A 12046-nucleotide genomic window follows, 5' to 3' on the forward strand; every position below is an offset into this window, starting at 1 on the left:
AGGGAATTTTAAAGGAAAATAAAAGAGAAAAAATAAAAAAGAAAAAATATAAAAAGAAAAAAAAAATTTTTTTTTTTTTTTTTTCCCTTACTTAGAAAAAAAAAAAGTAAAAATATCTCTAGGAGTTTCTCTGGAGCTGCTGCGGTCAGTGTGGGTTCGGCTCAGTTTCAGATAGCTCCTCGTTCCAGCTTACACTTCTCGATATCTACAGGGCCCTTCCGGTGAAGTCGGTGTTTTCTACAGGGATTTTAATCTGTTGCACCAGTCCCTTCTGAAGCGGTTCCCTTTGTTTATTTGGCTTCTGTTTGCCGGTCTCTTCAGAGCCTCATTTCCGCCCTGACACAGGCGGGCAGAGGTGGACTCTTATTCAGGTAGCTAGTTCCGTTGCGCTGCGGGGCGGGGCTGACGCTGCGGGGAGGGGCTGGCGCTGCGGGGCGGGGCTGACGCTGCGGGGAGGGGCTGGCGCTGCGGGGCGGGGCTGACACTGCGGGGAGGGGCTGGCCCTGCGGGGGCGGGCTGGCGCTGCCGGGAGGGGCTGACGCTGCTTTCTCCGTCTGCGCTGCTCAGGCTCCCGGCTGTTCTATATGGAGCGCGCGCCCCGCGCTGCGCTAGGTTCCAGCCCTCGGGTGTTACACAAAAGCGCGGAAGGAAAAGCTGCGCCTGCTCTCTGTGCCTTCCCCGTCAGAGCGGTCCAGGCAGCGAGGGGCTTGATGGGCGCACTATCCCCAGGTGTGGCACACTCACTCCCTTCCGCGGACCCAGTCTCAGTTTCCGCTGACGCCAGTCGGGTGCGCGCGCCTTCCGCCCTCTGCGTCCCCAGCCCCAGTCCCCGCCCGCGCCGGTCGGGTGCCTGCGGCCTGTGTCTCGCCGCGACCTTCCCCTCCCCCCTGCCTCCTGCCTCCGGCGGGGCTGGGCGGGTCCGCAGCCTGCGACCTCTTCTTGGGACTCTCTCCGTCCCTTTGTTCCGCGAACGGCCGGCAGCGTGTTCCGGCCGGTCGATCCTCTCTCCCCTGGTCTCCCACAGTTCAAGCCGGCACCTCACAGAAGCTCCCTCCGACCGTCCCCAGGGCCCTCAGGCCCGGACCCTAGCCCAAGCAAGGCCGCCCAAGACTCCCTTCCCGGGACGGGTCTCCGTCCTTAGCTCTTTTGTCTCACTTTTTATCTTTTATATTTTGTCCTACCTCCTTTCGAAGACAATGGTCTGCTTTTCTGGGCGCCTGATGACCTCAGCTAGCGATCAGAAGCTGTTTTGTGAGGTTTGCTCTGCATTCAGTTATTCCCCTGATGAATTTGTAGGAGAGAAAGTGGTCTCCCCGTCCTACTCCTCCGCCATCTTGGCTCCTCCCTCGGTTTTTTTTTTTTTTTTTTCTTTCAGGAAGTCACCAAAGTAGTTCAACCCATCTTTTTGGGGAAAATGGTTAGTTATGTTGAAAACTATGATCCTGCCAATTCTGCTGCTTTGCATGAAGCCTAAGCCTACGCGGCAGGGCTGAGCACCTGCGTGCTCGTGTGGGCTGTTCTGCACCACGTGTACTTCTGCCACATTCAGCGCGTGGGGATGAGGCTGAGAGTAGCCGTGTGCCGTATGATCTACCACAAGGTGAGTGTCACTTGGTACCATGGTGTGTACGTCCTGTGAAGCATCAGAAGTATTTTGGGAAAGTTCTCTGTAAACTAAAAATTTGTAACTGGGATCATTTACACCTTCCTAGAGAGGCTTGCTATTTGCATCAGGCCAATTTTCTTGTTGTCTTTTAAGCAAACTTTACCAGTAAATAATGAAAAGTTTTCTGTTGAGATCGGGTCAGAGCTGCCTTTGATAACTTTTATCCACAGGTTGTTGCATAATATCCACTCAGCTTGTAATAGATTCTGATTATAAAATTGGTTTTCAATGTTTTCATACTTAAATCTCATAGCTGTATTTGTGAAACTTTTGTTGTTCACTAAAACCTTCTTTTACATTGAAGTTGTATCTAAAAGTAAACTTCAGTGACTGGATTTATAAAATTAAATCTAGGAGCAAAAAAATGTATTTGAGAAAGGAAATGATATGTATAAATGACCCATCTAATCATATTGAATATAATTGTGTGAAATAAAGAAAAATATAAATGGAATCCATGCCAAACATAGACTCACTCACTATATTCTATAGTTATGATTGTTTATAATGGTATTAAAGAATAGAGCTGAATGTTGGGATGAAACTTGAAATCATATACTGTTTTTAGTATTTTGGTGAGAATTTGTTGCTATTTAAGTTATTAATTAATTCAATGTTTCTTTTTTCTTAAGTATGCATTTTAACATTTTTAGTAAGACCTGATTTAATGTGTTCAGTGATTTTGTATTGAGAAATGCCACAGAATCATTCCATAGTTTACCCTGGCCTTAACTAGTTTAAAAGAAATAAGGATTTTTGGTGTTTTTATAAAGGGATTGCTACAGATACACCAGTGTTATGAGCTGAAGGGCTCTTTATAAACTTGATCTTGAATGTCTCTTTGCCCTGGGCTGTTTACTTTTTTCTAGAAAAAAAATTATATAACTGTTTTTTATAGTTGAACTTTGCAGAGAAAGTAGATCTTAAGTGTTATCACCACACATACAAAAGGGTAACTAAATGTGATGATGGCGTATGTTTATTTGTTTTTCTACTGTAACTGTTTCCCAATGTTTATTTACATCAAAACATCACATTGCACATATTAAATATATTTAATTTTTACTGCAAATAAACAAAATCCTCATTGAAAGCTAAAACCAAAAAATTTAAATGAAAAATATTGCTTCTCTCATTATTTGCTACTTATCTAGAGCTTCTGTATCTTGGGAATACTTTTCTGGGAAAAATGTAGGATGTGTTCTCCCCATCTTTCCTTTAGTAAAATCTTGTTAAATCCTGGGACTGTGAACTCAGGGCCCTGGCATCTCACTGTCTGTGTTTGTCTTTGGCACATGAGTCCAGGTTCTCCTTGAGTGACATACCGTCTAGTTAAGGGTCTTCATTGTCAGTCGTCATCATCATTGTTATTCTCTTGCAGCTTCTACCATTTAATAGACAAATACTCAGATTTCCCCACAAATTCAATTCAATTCAGTTGCTCAGTCGTGTCCGACTCTTTGAGACCTCTTTGGACTGCAGCCCACCAGGCTTCCCTGTCTATCACCAACTCCCAGAATTTACTCAAACTCATGTCCATTGAGTTGGTGATGCCATCCAACCATCTCATCCTCTGTTGTCCCCTTCTTCTCCTGCCTTCAATCTTTGCCCACATCAGGGTCTTTTCCAATGAGTCAGTTCTTTGCATCAGGCAGCCAAATATTGGAGTTTCAGCTTCAGCATCAGTCCTTCTGATGAATATTCAGGACTGCTTTCCTTTAGGATGGACTGGTTGGATCTCGTTGCTGTCCAGGGGACTCTCAAGAGTCTTCTCCAACACCACGGTTCAAAAACATCAATTCTTCAGTGCTCAGCTTTCTTTATAGTCAGACTCTCACATTAGTACATGACTACTGGGAAGAACATAGCTTTGATTATATGGACCTTTGTTGGCATAATGATGTCTCTGCTTTTTAATATACTGTTTAGGTTTTGGCTGAAAATTGCTTAGTTGGCTCCTAGTCTAAACCTACATTCATTTATCCTTTGGGCAGGGCCAAGTGCACTGATAAACAGGGTGGAGGGTTTTGCTTCTGTCTTCTGCTCTTCCCTTTGCTGTCCGTGCAGGCAGGGCTGCCACCACGTTGAATCGTCTAAGGATGAACATGGGTCCCTAGAGCCCTGCTTTCAGGCATCCTCCTGCTTGTCCTGACACCACACAAGACCCCAAGAAAATGCACTCCATTTTGCTGTGTTCTCAGATTGACTTGGTATCACTGTAGGAATCCGATTCTCTGTATCTTTCTCTTATTTCAGTCACTTCTCCTGAGTAGCTCAGCCATGGGGAAGACTACCACAGGCCAGATAGTCAACCTGCTGTCCAATGATGTGAACATGTTTGATCAGGTGAGCTTCCTTTGAGGGATCCTCTTCCATTTCCCATCCTTCTTCTTACTGGATTTAGCTTATTGGGATGCCAGGTACCAGGGTTTGGTGTCAGCCAGTGTTCTTTTTTTTTTTTCATTTATTTTTATTAGTTGGAGGCTAATTACTTTACAGTATTGTAGTGGTTTTTGTCATACATTGACATGAATCAGCCATGGATTTACATGTATTCCCCGTCCCGATCCCCCCTCCCGCTTCCCTCTCTACCCGGTCCCTCTGGGTCTTCCCAGTGCACCAGGCCTGAGCACTTGTCTCATGCACCCAACCTGGGCTGGTGATCTGTTTCACCATAGATAATATACATGTTTTGATGCTGTTCTCTCAAAACATCCCACCCTCACCTTCTCCCACAGAGTCCAAAAGTCTGTTCTGTACATCTGTGTCTCTTTTTCCGTTTTGCATATAGGGTTATCATTACCATCTTTCTAAATTCCATATATATGTGTTAGTATACTGTAATGGTCTTTATCTTTCTGTCAGCCAGTGTTCTGTTGAGGACATAAGACAAGTGTTCTCTTTATCCAACACTCATTTCCTCTGTGTACAGCTTAGATGTGAAAATATGTTTTGCCCTGTAGATGAAAAGTTTGTTTTTCTGACATTGTCTGCAATATACTTCAGTAATAGGAAGGTAGTATTGTTCTTGGACAGCTTGGTTAGTGTTCGTAGGGGTTCTCCATAGAAGTTTTGCAGTGGCCTTTCTTGGCATGAGGTGTCAGTGTTGCTGCCTGAACTGTCTTCCTCCCTCTGGATGATGAAGGCCTGGTGGGCAGGAACTGTTCTTTATCCTGCACCCTGTTCAGTGCTGTTACATAGGGAGCCTTTGAGGAATAATGCCAAGTGGGTGGTCTCCAGCTATGCACAACCTCGTCTCTGCTGTCCCATCATACCCATTTCACACTTACCTTATGAATAGATCACGTTACCAGGGTATTGCAGCTGTTGGCCAGATCTGCATAGAAAAGTTCTCTTTCCTGGATGATCCTGGCCTTTAAGTTTGGGGGTTTACCTGGTAGCTCAGATGGTAAACAGTCCATCTGCAATGCAGGAGGCCCAGGTTTGATCCCTGGGTCAGGAACATTCCCTGGAGAAGGAAATGGCACCCTGCTCCAGTTATCATGCCAGGATAATTCTATGGACAGAGGAGCCTGGTGGGCTATAATCCATGGGGTTGCAAAGAGTCAGACATGACTAAGCAACTAACACTTCCACTTCTTCTTCAATTATTTGTTCATCAAACATGACATAAGGCCTCTACTTAATTTGAAGGATGAATAAGCCTTAATTTCTGCCCTGGAAAGGCCACAGCCTGTCTGAAAGGTAAATGCACAAGCAGTTATCACAAAGTATGGTAAGTACCATATTATAGGCTCTTCTGGGGAGATGGGGGCTGAATTTTGGGACAGAGAGAGTTTGGGGAAGCCCCAAGCTCATTTGTGTTGTGGACAAAATCAACATCTTCCATCAGTTGTGCTGGTCGAGTTCTTCTTGGCACGTCCCTGAGGCCGGCCCTGTGCTACCCCAGAACAGCGTCATCTGGGGTGGACGCTTGGATTTCTGCTTCATCAGGTGTAAAACTCACTGAAATCATTTCTGTTTAGTCTGTTCCTTCAGAGCAGATTGTTTCTACACTGTGTCCTAACTGGTTTTATTGCATGCAGTCCTAAGAAGGCTTTGTCTTTCTCTTTTAAGGTAACTATGTTCCTGCATTATCTGTGAGTGGGGCCACTACAGGCTGTCGCAGTGACTGCCCTGCTCTGGATGGGAATAGGAATGTCGTGTCTCTCCGGGATGGCGATTCTCATTATTCTTCTGCTTTTGCAAAGCTGCTTTGGGATGTTGTTTTCATCACTCTGGTAAGAGAAACACTGGTTTAAAAAATAGGTGATATGTGCTTAGTAACATGCACCATCTGCTCAATGCTTCTGATCAAAATCAAAGCCAATGCCTTCTCTGGTCTCTTCTTTGAGTGCATTGTAGACCCTTCAGGCTTTGCAGGTGGAGGCTCCAGCCTTAAGCTGAAGGCTGATTTTGAAGAGGGAAAGGAGTTGGCACATACTGGCTCCTCCCACTACCATACCTGAATAAGTGGAGTGTTCTTGAGCAGAATGTACCTATGTTGACGTTATGTAAACTTTATTAAATAGTAATAGTCCTATAGGCTCAAATTTAGCTGCATGTATTTTTGTTATGTTAGAGCAATTTTCAGGTATCTATTTTCATGTCTTGTTTTTAGTTCAGTGTTTCCATTAACTTATAAGTTTCCCAAGGACAAGGTCAATCTTAATTATCTATGTCTTTATAAAGCCCTACAGTCCCAGCAGAATATGTGATAGAACAGTGACTGGTGATGAAGGACCTAATGATGATAAGATAGACCTGAGGCAGGTCCCAGAGGGTTGGAGGTGGGTCATTGTCCAGGTTGTCAGGTGATGGAGGTATTGTGCTCTTTGAAGTTTTTTTTTTCCTTGAGATTTTTCTTCTTCTTCTTTTTTTTTTTTTTTGGTGACTTTGCATGTGATGTTTTTGTGTATTTGCAATTTCGTTTCCTGTCTGCTGTGAAGAGATGTTCCTTATCCTTCAAGGCCCTGTTCCAGTACTACCAGGTCTCTGAATTTCTTCTTGTTCTGCTTTCCTGGTAGAATTAACAGTCCCATTTTTTCTGCTCCCCAGAACTTCTCTCCTATTTTACCACAGCACAGACACCGTCTTCCCATTAGATTCAGTGTCTTTTTGCCTCCCCTGCCCAACTGCGACCTCCTTGGGCAGAGAGTTCATACCTGACTTACTTTGGGTCTTCCTTATCTAGTTCTGCAAGTTCTGCAAGTTACTCCTTGAATTAGGCTGAATGGTTGACTTCTAGAAGTCTTTTTCTCCATTTTCACTTTGAGAAGGACCTGCCTGTGATGTCAGCACAGAAGAGCTGTAGGGAATCATCGATCCCTGTGCCCCCTCCTCCTCCTGCTGCTGCTGCTACAGAAAGTTGAGCTATGGTCATTAAGTCTCATCTCTCACATCTGTTCCCTCAGGAGTAAGACTGCAGCTCTCACAGATGACAGGATCAGGACCATGAATGAAGTTATAACTGGCATCAAAACAGTAAAAATGTATGCTTGGGAACAGTCATTTATGGACCTTATTACCAGATTGAGAAGGTATGTTTTTGTACATATCACACCATAGTTTTGTACTTTCCTTCCCCTCTATTTTTACTGACTGAAGTTAGAAGTCTTACCAAGTTTTCACATGAAGATGAACTTAAATACTATGAACACCACACCTCACATGTAGCAGGAGGGTTAAGTGGAAGAGGGGAGACATCATTTTAACCTGCTGTTCCATTTACCATCTTCTTAAAGGAAAAATTATATATGCTTCTGAAGACATACAGATGGCCAATAAACACATGAAAAAATGCTCAACATCACTCTTTATTAGAGAAATACAAATCAAGACTACAATGAAGTATCACCTCACACTGGTAGGCATGGCCATCAACAAAAAGTCTACAAACAGTACCCTCCTGCACTGTGGTAGGAGTGCAAATTGGTACAGCTATTATGGAAAACAGGCTGGAGATTCCTCAGAAAACTAGGAATAAATCTACATATGACCCAGCCATCCCACTACTGAGCATATGCATTGAGAAAGTCAGAATTCAAAAAGACACATGTGCCTCAATGTTCATTGCAGCACTATTTACAATAGCCAGGACATGTGCTTCCATAGAGGCCGTGGTGCCTGCCTAATCTGTCTAACGTGTTGGTACCTCACAATTTTGGGGTGTCTTATTCTCTTCCCCTACAAGTTCATGAGCTTCTGGAGGGGACGGGCTGTGTCTTTCTGTCATTAGTGGGGAGCCTGGCCCAGGAGTTGTGGTTTTGAATGCTTGTTGAAAGAATGTTCAAACCCAGTCCAGTTGACCCACAGTGTTTAAAAGGGTGACATGAAGCTTCTATTTAGTTGGAAGAGTGAAGTGTTGATGAAGTGTGTGGTCCTGGTGTTGGGATGGAGCCCCAGGCGTGCACTGTGTAGTGTCTCCATATGAGGACTTGAATTCATGCCTTGGATGTTGATGCTTCTTTTAAAACCTCTTTTCTGCTCTCTTTTACAGTAAGGAAACTTCCAAGATTCTGAAAAGTTCCTACTGTAGGGTCATGAATTTGGCATCATTTTTCGCTGCCAGCAAAATTATGATTTTTGTCACCTTCATCACCAATGAGCTCCTTGACAACCTGATCACAGCCAGCCGAGCGTTTGTGGTGGTGACGCTGATCGAGGCTCTGCGGTTCTCAAGCACCCTCTACTTCCCCATGACCGTTGAGAAGGTGTCAGAGGCCATCGTCAGCATCCGAAGAATCAAGGTTTGGGGACAAATAATTGTTTTCAGTTGTAGGTGGATTTTTTGTAAAATGCCTCATTTTATTTGGTGTCACTGTGTTCCAGTCAGGTGATATTTAACTCTCTCAGTGCCAAAGCTGGCAGTCTTCCCAGAATGTTGTAGGTGCCCACTTCTTTTCATAGGTAGAGTGCATTACAGATACCATAAGACTGGTTCACGTGTAGGGGCAGTAGTATATATAAGTAGCAGTATCACAGGGCTGTAATGTAGTGATGCCTGTAGAGTGATTAAAATGTCTAATAGCAGGAGAAGCAAACAGAGTGCATCTCCTGTGCTAACTCTAGTGACTAGGCAGTGACTGTGCACAGTCCTGGGGTACAGGATTCCTCTCTGGGCCGGGAGGGGAGGAACTTGCTGAGAGCTCCCTGCTCCTTGGAGAGGAAGAGTGGCCTCAGATTCACTTAATTCTCTGTGTTCAAAAATGAGTTCTTTCCTGCACAGATGTTTTGATTGTTGATGGCTGAGCCACCTTTTGCATCTGCCTTTTCATCCCTGGCCCCTCTTTATTTACTGCTTAATCCTCTCTCTAGTTGCCCTCTTCTTTTCAAATTTGTAATTGCCACCATTATGTGAACCAAGAAGTTCCAGATATACAAGCTGGATTTAGAAAAGGCAGAGGAACCAGAGATCAAATTTCCAGGATCCATTGGATCATAGAAAAACAAGAGAATTCCAGAAAAACATCCGCTACTGCTTCATTGATTACTCTAAAGCCTTTGACTGTGTGGATCACAACAAACTGTGGAAAATCATGAAAGAGATGGGAATATCAAACCACTTTACCTGTCTCCTGTCAAACTTGTATGCAAGTCAAGAGGCAACAGTTAGAACTGGTCGTGGAATAATGGACTGGTTCCAAACTGGGAAAGGAGTACATGAAGGCTGTATATTGTAACCTTGCTTTTTTAACTTATATGCAGAGTACATCATGAGAAATGCTGGGCTAGATGATGCTCAAGCTGGAATCAAGATTGCTGGGAGAGATATCAGTAACCTCAGATATGCAGATGACACCACCCTTGTGGCAGAAAGTGAAGAGGAACTAATGAGCCTCTTGATGAAGGTGAAAGAGGAGAGTGAAAAGGCTGACTTAAAACTCAGCATTCAGAAAACTACAATCATGGCATCTCATCCCATTGCTTCATGGCAGTAGATGGGGAAACAATGGAAACAGAAACAGACTTTATTTTATTGGGCTCCAAAATCATTTCAGGTGCTGATTGCAGCCATGAAATTCAAAGACCCTTGCTCCGTTGAAGAAAAGCTATGACAATCCTAGACAGTGTATTAAAAAGCAGAGACATTACTTTGACAACAACATTCCATATAGTCAAAGCTATGGTTTTTCCAGTAGTCAGGTATGGATGTGAGTGTTGGACCATAAAGAAGGCTGAGCACTGAAGAATTGATGCTTTTGAACTGTGGTGTTGGAGGAGATTCTTGAGAGCCCCTTGGACTGCAAGGAGATCAAACCAGCCAATCCTAAAGGAAATCAACCCTGGGTATTCATTGGAAGGTCTGATGCTGAAGCTCCAATACTTTGGCCACAAAATGTCAAGAGCCAACTCATTGGAAAAGACCCTGATGCTGGGAAAGATTGAGGGCAAGAGGAGAAGGGGACGAGAGAGGACGAGATGGTTGGATAGCATCACTGATTCAACCGACATGAGTCTGAGCAAACTCTTCGAGATAGTGATGGACAGGGGATCCTGAAGTGCTGCACTCCATGGGATTGCAAAGAGTCAGACATGACTTAGTGACTGAGCAACAACAAATACACTATATTATATGATTATATTGATATATATAATGAGCTGTAATAATAGTAATTAATAAGTATGTAATAATAGTAATTATGTGGTATATTATTCCATACATTATTTAATATGTTCTGAGTGAAAGTTAAAGTTGGTCAGTTGTGTCCAACTCTTTGCAACCCTATGGACTATACAGTCCATGGAATTTTCCAGGCCAGAATACTGGAATGGGTAGCCTTTCCCTTCTCCAGGGCATCTTCCCAACACAGGGATTGAACTCAGGTCTCCTGCATTGCAGGTGGATTCTTTACCAGCTGAGCCACAAGGGAAGCCCAAGAATACTGGAGTGGGTAGACTAACCCTTCTCTAGAGGATCTTCCCAACCCAGGAATTGAACCAGGGTCTCATGCATTGCATAATAAGTTCTGATGTGAACTAATACTTTAAGTACAGTTAGTAAAACAGTATTTAGACTGTTCAAAGTTTGCAAATCCCAGGAAGGCAATTGTTTTTGTTTGTGCTTACTTCCTGCAGTTTAACAATCTGTTTTTTCCCTCATTTCTGTAGAATTTTTTATTACTTGATGAAATACCACAGGTCAACACTCAGCTGCCATCAGATGGTGAAGTGATGGTGGACATGCAAGATTTCACTGCTTTTTGGGATGAGGTAATAGATCTTCCATTCCAAGATCATGACTGCTAACAGACAACTGTGACTAAGATTTATTGGAGAATTTTTAGACTTTACCCATGGTGTAAAATGTGACTTGCTCATTTACTAAAAGTATGTTGCAAAATTTTTCAAAATAGGGACTAATGTTTTATCTAATGGCGATTAATTATAAAATCTACCTAAGATGTTTGACATGTTGCTATCTCTCTCATTTTCAAGAGAGCTTTCAAAGTATTAGCACATTTTGAACTTAAAGTCAACACATTTGTAATGTTAGCATTTACAGAATTGGACAGACAAAGTGCTGCAATGTGATATCGGTTATCTCAAAAATACACAACTAGTTTTTAAAGAGGCTTTGGGGAATCAGCATATATTTTTTACCTTGATTTTCAGACCAGTTTATTATACACAGAGGGAGGCCATGATCTGGATCTTTGCTCTGGGGTAGAGTGGGGGCTCCCCCATCCTGAGCTTCTGGATGGTTCTGAATACTTTGGTGGCAGCCAGGGTAGGAGGAGACAGCAGGTGATCATAGTGAGCACCAGTGATTCCTAGTTAAAGCTTTACGCTGTGTGGAAGCTGACTAGGAGAGCTGGTGATTTCCAACCCTTGGTTTATTTGTTGAAAGTGAAAGTGAAGTCACTCAGTCATGTCCGACTCTTTGCGACCCCATGGACTATAGCCCACCAGGTCCCTCTGTCCATGGGATTCTCCAGGCAAGAATACTGGAGTGGATTGCCAGTTCCTTCTCCCGGGGATCTTCCTGACCCAGGGATCGAACCCAGGTCTCCCACATTGCGGGCAGATGCTTTAACCTCTGAGCCACCAGGGAAGGGTCAGTCAAATAGAAAAAACAACAGGGTCTGGTCTCAAGAAGTTGTCAATATCACACATCCAGTGCAGCCCCTTTACCAACTGAAATAACCCCCCGCCCCTGCTCTCCGGTTCTGTGGTCTTCTGTGCATACCCTCCTGTATCAGTGAGGATTGGTTAGGAAAACAGAATCCCACCACGGGAGAGGGAGTTCCATGCAGGGAATTAGTTACACAGATGATAAAAGAGGGAGAAAAAAGCAGAAAGGGCAAAACGGTGGTGCGTGAGACAACCCAGGGGTTATCAAAGGCAGGAAGCTGCTCCAACCCCCAGGGCTGGGAGTAC

At 43.8% G+C, this 12046-nt stretch overlaps 1 pseudogene; it reads left to right on the forward strand.

Moving 5' to 3' along the window:
* LOC122686690 overlaps nucleotides 1-10915 on the forward strand; it is a 31230-nt pseudogene extending 20315 nt beyond the window's left edge.
* The last annotated feature ends 1131 nt before the right edge of the window (nucleotides 10916-12046 follow it).

The sequence above is a fragment of the Cervus elaphus genome, chromosome 30 (genome assembly GCF_910594005.1).
Source record: "Cervus elaphus chromosome 30, mCerEla1.1, whole genome shotgun sequence".
Classification (NCBI taxonomy): Eukaryota; Metazoa; Chordata; class Mammalia; order Artiodactyla; family Cervidae; genus Cervus; species Cervus elaphus.